This window comes from Cupressus sempervirens, chromosome 6, assembly GCF_028749045.1.
Source record: "Cupressus sempervirens isolate cs-2001-9-10 chromosome 6, ASM2874904v1, whole genome shotgun sequence".
Classification (NCBI taxonomy): Eukaryota; Viridiplantae; Streptophyta; class Pinopsida; order Cupressales; family Cupressaceae; genus Cupressus; species Cupressus sempervirens.
In genome coordinates this window covers 615,338,328-615,347,996 of record NC_143123.1, presented here as the reverse complement: position 1 = coordinate 615,347,996, position 9,669 = coordinate 615,338,328, and positions in this window count along the sequence as shown.

Sequence of the window (9,669 nt, the reverse complement as noted above, 5' to 3'; positions counted from 1 at the left end):
TATTCTCTAGAAAAGATCTTTATTTAACATAAGGGACTATATATGACCATGTTGTTGATGGTAATGCATCCACATATTTCTTCTATTCATTAAAAGTCACTCGACATGTGTTACAAAATAAATAATCTTTTTTTATCTTAATACATTATATATAGTTTATTTATTTTTGATTTAATGATAATATAATGTTATAAATTTTGTCAAAGATCTAAGATAGTTTCCTTGAATAATGATTAAACCTATATTTGTAGGAACTAAACCAAGAAAATGTGTATCAAAATGCAGGCTAGTTCAATATAGTTAGTGTACTAGGTAAAAGTTTTAGATGTAAGGTCAAAGTGAAGAACTAAATGATATGATGTGAACAATCTAAACCAATCTTAGGAATTAATATAAACTTAATTAATTTAAACATTCAAAATTTGAATAACAAATAACATAAAATTTAAATTAGAAAACCTTTATGTGAGAAAACCTAACAAATAATAGCAATATAAATTTTGTACTTTCAGTAAGAATATAATAATATCTCAAGACTTATTATTATTGGAATAAAAAATATATATATTACAAGGCTTTAAATGAAAACAAATAAAGTCCTCAAGATTCAAGATTGTACTATTTAGTATATCTTTGCAACCAATTACCGCTCAATTTTGAATTTTGAATTTGTTCATGGCAGGCCCTAGGCCTCTAGATCCTCCACCCTGCCCAGACCTGTAGATGGTGCTAGCCTTGCATAAGGTACATGAAAATGGGTGGTGGATCCTTGGGTGATGTTGGGAAGTCTTTCTCCAACACTGTGGTTTTGGGTAGTAGGGGAACTATTGGTTGTCCACTAGATGGAGGCTAGAAGTTGACAAATGGGACACTAGGAGGTTGGAAGAACACACTTGTGGGCTCTTTAGTGGCTAATGTGTCAACAGAGGATCCTAAGATTACTCATGGCAAAGATGGGCCAATGATCTCCCTCCTCGATACCTTAGTGGACAACATTACTTCCGGTCTTAAACTTTGTGTTGTGGGTAGATTTGTAGCCTTTAGACCTACAATCAAGATGGTTCATAAATGGGTGAGTTGGAAATGGAAAATTAAGGGTAGTGGGTGTTTCAGCAATGCCAAGTGGCCTCTTCTATTTTAAATTTATGTCATAGGAAGATATCAATCTCATTATCTTGGGAACTTGGTATTATGGGAAGCACTGTCTTGCCTTGACAAGGTGGTGCCCAGGCTTTGATGGTAGTACTAAGCTAAATAAGCTAGCTCCAGTCTGGGTAAGGTTACCAAGACTACCCCTTGAATTTTGGGATGAGAAGATCCTAGAGTGGCTGGGGAATTCTTTTGGTCATTTTGTTACTATGGACAAAGTAACTATGCAGAAGTCACGATTGGTATACGCTAGATTCTCTATGACTATGACTTTGAATAATGCCCTCCCAATTGTGGTCACACTCAAAACCAAATGGGGAGAGAAAATTCAACCCATTGAATATAAGAATGTGGGCCTATTATGTCAGAAATGTTGTAACACCCCGCCAAGGGATCTAAAGAATTAACCTAAAGTTTCACTAAGTTTGGTAGCATTTTTTTTTTTAAAAACATGAAAGTAAAACCATTCATAACATAGTAGCAAAAGCAATAACATCATTCAACTGAAAGTAAACATACATAATAGGTTACATTCTTCAAGGATACCTTAACATTGAATCACATCTAAATTAACTATTAATGATTCCATCTAATACCACATTCTCATGAAATAGTAATGAAAAGTTCAACGTTCTTAAACAATATACTTTTGTTCTGAATGTCCTTTAGTAAATTACATTTCAGAATGAATCATCCACTGTACATGTCACAGGGTATGAAAGACATAAAAGAATATACATATGTGAAAATAAAGTACATCATCATCCTATACTAATCCATGATGCAATAAAGTAAATGAAACCAAATACCATACATCACAAACATAACTAACTAAGTGCATGGTTCCTCCCAACCGTAGACCATTGTGGGCCCTAGCCATCCCTTCGTGTATAACATTCCAAATCACTGAAGAGATCATCAGTATTATCATAGTAGGAATGTCACTCCTAAAACATACTACATCATATGCAGAAAGAAATCTATCATACTACAACATATACATAAGAAATATTATCATGCAAAGTAAAGCATAAGATAAGTAACAACATCATCTACCATGTGCTAACCATCAATATAAGGATACGTGTCCAACATCATAATCCAAGAACATAATGAAGATAGATGCCATCAAAGATTGCTATAGCCACGGTATCTCAGACGGATCTCAAATGGTAAGAGTGGAAAAAGCACTACCACCCGACCACGTGGAACCTAAATGGTCCACTCCCACCTCGCTGAGAAGGTAATCTCAAGTCCCAAATAGGCTATCAATCACATAGCACAAAAACTCTTTAAGTCCAAGAATCCTAAAACTATACTAACTCAAAGGTTCCAACACAAACTGACATCTAATCCCAGAGGTACAACAAAGACATGTAGGAAACCTACTATGTAAGTAGGAAAGTGTCATCGCACGGATCACGATAGAGTTACCCTGGTAGTCTCTCTATAGACCTCGGCCCCCTAGTGATCCCTATGCGGCCACTAGTATCCTCTCATACTGACGAGGCATACTACGGAATGCAAGGTCACAACTAAGCATTCTCTCTACTCCCATCCTAGTCTGTACTAGCACTCGAAGCATAGGCGAGAACAAACAATTATCTTATTAGGTTCATTTAAGTCAATATTAGGTGTAATGTTTTCACTTATTAAACAACTTACAATGAGTTACCCTAGCAACCACTTAGAGCCCCGGCCCCCATTGCAAGCCACTTCCTGACACTACAAGTAGATAACCTACCCTAAGTTCATGGAATCATAAATCACAAAATCACCACAATCCTATGCTAGCGACTAGAAAAATACCAAAAGATAATCCACAATAAGAGCATCAAATTTCAATGAGCAGCTAAAAAGCATCCATAGATAATCATGACCAAAATAGTTCTTTATTGGCAACTGAAGGTATCACTAATAATCACTATATCCATTGGTTCTCAATGTCATGTCCCCTTTTCAAATAATTAAAAAAGAAAATCTTTGCTAAGGCAGGCAGGCCCAAGAAAGTGAAGTTTCGGAAAAAGGGGGTTAATCTTTGGAAATCGTTGGACTAATAAATGAAAATTATTATTAAAATAAGTTTCATTAACCTCTCTTGGACGTGAGTTACAGTTATGCCCTCTTTTAAGGGGTTTGGAGGCATTTTGGGCTCATTCCAGAACTTGATTTTTGCTCATTCTTTGTTATTCTTCAGAGGCTGCCAAACCTGTGGAGAAGGAGACCCAAGAACGGGAGTTTGCAGGTTTCCAGGGAGACCCAAGAACAAGAGTTTGCAGGTTTTTAGGAAAGCTAAGGATGGGAGTTTGAAGCCATTCCATGTGCATGCTCATACAGAGTTTGCCTTTGTGCTGAACAGTGTAGATTTGTGGGTTTTTGGGTGTGGTTTTTTGCATGAGTTTGGTGTTTTCAGTTGAGCATTTCATATCAGTTTTTTTTGCTGCTGTATTTCAGACTTTAAGCTATTAAAATAGAGCTGAATATATGTATTAGGACGTGATTAAACTTCTGAGATAGTTTATTAGTGTTTTTGTGGTGTTTTCGGGCATTTTTGTGTTAATTTCGGGAGCCCGATGAGCATAGTTTTTGTCCTACATTTGTGAGCTATTTTGTAAAGGCTATATAGATCTGGAAATGACATTTTATAGGCTGTTATGCTGCTCAAATTTCTGTAAAAATTTCTACTTTCAAATTTATTAATAAGGTGAAGCTGTGAAGCTTTTTGGCACTATTTTCGACATACCCGATTTGGGGTTTCTTAAGAAATTTGGTGGATCTTTGTGATATCAGTTGTTTGATCTTAAATATCTGATTAAAGGTTGGAAATATCATACAAAAGCAGAAAAGGGACATTTCAGTGGTATCAGAGCCATGATCTTGCCAGCCTGAGGGTTTGTAGAAGTTGCAGGTCAGTTTTGACAACTACCCAGATCTTGCATGTCAGTTTTGACAACTACCCAGATTTTGCATGTCATAATTTATGGTTACATGTTTTTTCTAATCAGATGCATGTTAAAATTTATGGTTACATTCTACTTCTAATCATTTTCATGTTAGTTCTTGGTGAATTTGGTGGTTGTAGAAGTTTGCATTTCAGTTTTGACAAGTACCCAGATCTTGCATGTCAGTTTTGACAACTACCCAGATCTTGCATGTCATAATTTGGTGGTTGCATGTTGCTTCTAATCAGTTGCATGTCCAAATCTATGGTTTCATGCTACTTCTAATCATTTTCATGTTAGTTCTTGGTGAATTTGGTGGTTGTAGAAGTTTGCATGTCAGTTTTGACAACTACCCAGATCTTGCATGTCAGTTTTGACAACTACCCAGATCTTGCATGTCATAATTTGGTGGTTGCATGTTGCTTCTAATCAGTTGCATGTCCAAATCTATGGTTGCATGCTACTTCTAATCATTTGCATGTTAGTTCTTGGTGCTTGAAGAAGTTATATCCTATTGGGGTTACACTGTACTTTATCCAGAATGGACAGGTATAGTATAGAGTCTCAGAGGGAACGATCTTGGACAATTGATAGCCAGAGTCAAAATAGTAGAAAGGATGGTTATTTAGATATTCGAGATAAACTTATGAAAATAAGCCATGACATGTCTAAACAGTTGGTTGAGCACCACCATATAAATGACATGTTATCTGACCCAGCTAAGGTGGATAAGTTGACTGGATTTCTATTTGGCAAATTTTCTCACAGGACAGATGACACAATTCCCAAGAACTTGCATGAGGAGTTTGAGAAACTAGCTGATAGCCAAGTAGAGGTCTCAGATTCTACTCTGCCACAGGAGGTGGTGGGAAAGGATATCACACAGATTGATAGTAACAGTCAACTTGATACTCAAATTGAGACAATTGTTTACAGGTCGTCAAAGGGTGATGCCACAGGTATTCAAGATGGTATAGTTACAATAGGCAGTGACTACAGTGTAGTGGGTTCAGATGATGATTATGAGGATGTTGTTGTTCAGGATGGTGAGATACCTGGTAGAGATGAGCAGACATTGAGCATTCATGACTTTGCTGAGAAAGAGTACCAGGCACAGTTAGATGCTTCATCACATGAGGTTAAGGCTGGTAGTACTTCACATGATTTGTCCAGCCAGCTGAAGGTGAACCAAGATAGTATTGTGACTTCATTATCTCATCATGACAGGTATGTGGAGTTAGTTGGTATTGGTCATATTACACAGGTGAGGAGTTTGCTTGAGTTACCAGTTGATTCTAGTTTACGGATATGGACTCGAGATTGTTATATTGGCATTTGGGATTCAGTTGATTGGAGATCTTTAACACTTTTTGGTAGCAGTGTTTGTTTGGGTGCTATCATGGATTTGATTAGTAGATTACACGGTGTTGTCTTTTCTTGTGCCAGTATCTTGTTTGATGTTGGTATTAGTTTTTATACACCAATGTTGGGCTTTGTTCATATATCCAGTCGACCATACTTGCTGGAATGTGTTGATGATATTTCATATTTGGCAGTGTGTATAGATGAGTCCCAGGATCATATTGGCATTGATGACATCCAGGAGGATGCAGTGGGCAGTTTTGAAGACTTAGTTTCCTTGGGTACAGAGGAGTTGGACAGCAATGCTAATGTTTTTGATACTCTGTATGTTGATATGAGCTTTAGATTTGATTCACAGGATATGGATGGTAATACTCTAGAGACTAGTAACTTTGAGGACACTCCTTCAGATAGTGCATCAGAGGAGGTTTGTAGGAGACAGTTAAGCCAGTGCTATCATGTGTCTAATCAGTTGAGAGTTAGTGACCAAGACATTGCTATCACTTGCCAACATTTCGATGCTGCTCGTCAGTTGTTAGCAGTTTATGGATGGGGTTCTCCTACTAGTGATGAGCAGGGAGGAAGTTATCTTTCCTTGACAGAGATCCACTCTTTATGGGAGGCTATTTGGATTTTGAGACAAAATTATATGCAGTTGGTAGCCGACAGAGATTATCTTATGGAGTGGGGCAGTACAGCATATGATGCATTGTTGGCCAAGGAAGATGAGGTGAGTGAGCTTACTGAGCAGCTTGAGGTGACTTTTGAGATTCTTGAGAGTACACAGTTGGCTCTCAAGGAGTCACAGTTTCATTTGGCTAAGGTGACCATGGAGTTAGAGCGACTACAGTCTTTACCTAATTCTATACAGTCACAAGCTGTGGTGTTTGGTGATCCGAGGATGTCCATGGCCGAGATTGTTAGAGACAGTGGAGATGGGGATGCATCCATCCTTGATACTAACATTGGCATATCAGGTTCATTCCCACTAGAGTCAGGTTCAATTGAGTTGGGTGCTATAGCAGATTTTTGTGGTGTGCCTGACATGGTGGTGACCTCTAGTACTAATGGCACGAAGACTAGAGATGTTGTATCAAAGACCATGTGTGACGTTGGTGAGCTGATAGTTGGCATGGTTCCTACTAGTAATACTACTCCCTTCGCAATGTCTTCAGAGGTAGTAGTCAGTTCCAACTTGGTTAATGATCGATTGTAGTTAGTTACATCTGGATTGCAGTCTGAGCCACTGACTGAGATTGGTGCATTCTATCGGCATTACACTATGAGGTATGCTCATCTATCTACCTTTGATGACCATGTTGATGAGATGATGATACAGAGATGTACTTTGGTTCCTAGTGCTTATCATCAGTTATGGGATAGTTTGATGCCTCAGGATGAGAGTTGTGATGGGCATGACATGGTGATAGGTCCTGCAATTGACAGGTTGATAATACATGACTTAGAGCAGGAGTTTTGGAGTGATGCTTTAGCAGGTGTTGTTATTGATTCTACTCCTTTGGCTATGACATCTCTTGACTTAGCTGGTGATCAGTCACAGTGGGTTGTATCACTTCTTTATGGTGAGCTGTTGACTGAGGTTGGTTTTTTTAATCAACATTATATTGCAGGGTATGTACATCAGTTAGCATTTGATCCTTGTGCTGAGGAGTTGATGGAAGACAAATTTGGTTTGGATTCCATTTCTTACTCTTTATCTTGTAATGTCTTTTCACCATCAGAAGTGTATGGGAGTTATGGTTATGAGATAGTGGCCGATGATTTGCAGAGTTGTGTTGACTGCAGGAGTTGTACAGTGTGTGGATTCTCCATACTTGGTATAGTTTCATTCGAGAGGGTTCACCATTGTTGCAGAGTTGGATTGTACATTCCATATAGGCCAGTGGGATGCGTTGATGGTATTTACTGTGTTGGTAGTTTGATTTGTCCACTTTACTTGGGTTCTGATGTTCTAAGAGTTTGTGCCTCATGGGTTTTTTATTGTGGTAGTGGTGATTTCGGAGTTTGGTTGAGCTATAATTGTCAATTTGATTATGGATTCCTCTTGGTCATATTGCAGAGGATATTGCAGGAGCCTGTGTTAATTGGTAGTAGTATAGTTCATGACTATATTTGGGATCCAGGTGGATTGATTGGTTTATTGATTGGGAGGGGAGGACTTGTCATGTCCCCTTTTCAAATAATTAAAAAAGAAAATCTTTGCTAAGGCAGGCAGGCCCAAGAAAGTGAAGTTTCGAAAAAAGGGGGTTAATCTTTGGAAACCGTTGGACTAATAAATGAAAATTATTATTAAAATAAGTTTCATTAACCTCTCTTGGATGTGAGTTACAGTTATGCCCTCTTTTAAGGGGTTTGGAGGCATTTTGGGCTCATTCCAGAACTTGATTTTTGCTCATTCTTTGTTATTCTTCAGAGGCTGCCAAACCTGTGGAGAAGGAGACCCAAGAACGGGAGTTTGCAGGTTTCCAGGGAGACCCAAGAATGGGAGTTTGCAAGTTTCCAAGAAGGCTAAGGATGGGAGTTTGAAGCCATTCCATGTGCATGCTCATACAGAGTTTTCCTTTGTGCTGAACAGTGTAGATTTGTGGGTTTTTGGGTGTGGTTTTTTGCATGAGTTTGGTGTTTTCAGTTGAGCATTTCATATCAGTTTTGGTTGCTGCTATATTTCAGACTTTAAGCTGTTAAAATAGATCTGAATATATGTATTGGGACGTGATTAAACTTCTGAGATAGTTTATTAGCATTTTTGTGGTGTTTCCGGGCATTTTTGTGTTAATTTCGGGAGCCCGATGAGCATAGTTTTTGTCCTACATTTGTGAGCTATTTTTTAAAGGCTATATAGATCTGGAAATGACATTTTATAGGCTGTTATGCTGCTCAAATTTCTATAAAAATGTCTACTTTCATATTTATTAATAACAGGTGAAGCTGTGAAGCTTTTTGGCACTATTTTCGACATACCCGATTTGGGGTTTCTTAAGAAATTTGGTGGATCTTTGTGATATCAGTTGTTTGATCTTAAAGATCTGATTAAAGGTTGGAAATATCATACAAAAGCAGAAAAGGGACATTTCACTCAACAAGCAACTAAAAAGTATCTAAAAGTAATATTGATTGAAGACTCCAAAATGGTCGAGTCAAAACATGTCACAACATGATATCATCAAGATCAGATAAATAATTCAATCCCATCAAGGTGACTAGAAAGTAATCCAAATACGACTAATCGATACTCATAAATGGTTACATATGTCACAGCTTACATAAGAAGATCGAAAACTATATCAATCAATAAACTACACACACACACCATAAAGCATACCATCACATAATCATGGTTGGGTTTTAAAAAGAGCGAGATCAAAGGACATCATCATGACATCACAATCATAACCCCTGAGCCTCTGGTAGATGTCCTATAACTAGTCAACCAACTAGTCAACCCAAACCCAAAACAAGAAACATAGAGAAAGCGCAAAATACAAGCACATGTTTTGGTCTGCTAAAATTGCATAATTAAATTAAGTGTGGAGATTTCATTTTTTGTTTAAGAGTTGATTATCAAATGAAGGAACATTGTTTGTCTTCCTTATAACTAACCCGTGTATTAGTTTTAATAAGTTAAAGATTTTCCCATGACTCTTAGAATTCAATTTTCTAAAGTGCCTATAGAATAAATATGTTTTTGGACAATATTCCTCCATCGAGTTCAATGACTACAGTTTATCCTCATAATAATATATCCTTCACAACTAGATTCAATTAAATAATTAAATTAAATTTATATTATTAGACTAAAATATTACAAAATGATTAATTATAAAAAGAAGTAGTATGTTATAAATATATTAATTGATATTATATAATATTTGATATTATATAATAATTAATATTTGATATTATATAATAATTAATATTTAATAATATATAATAATTAATATTTTAAAATTATTAATATTTAATAATATATAAATAACATTATAATAAACGAAATCTTTTTAAAATGATTTATAACATTGAAAAAATATTTAAACAAAACACACATATACAAACTGTTGTCGCGGTACGCAGAACCTTGCGGTCGCAGGGCCTGCGACGATAGCGGGTATAGAGTACCCCTATCGTCATAGTACCTAGGACGGCGGGTACACTACGACTGTAGTGGGTATGGGGCGCAAGTCTCATCCCCTCCACT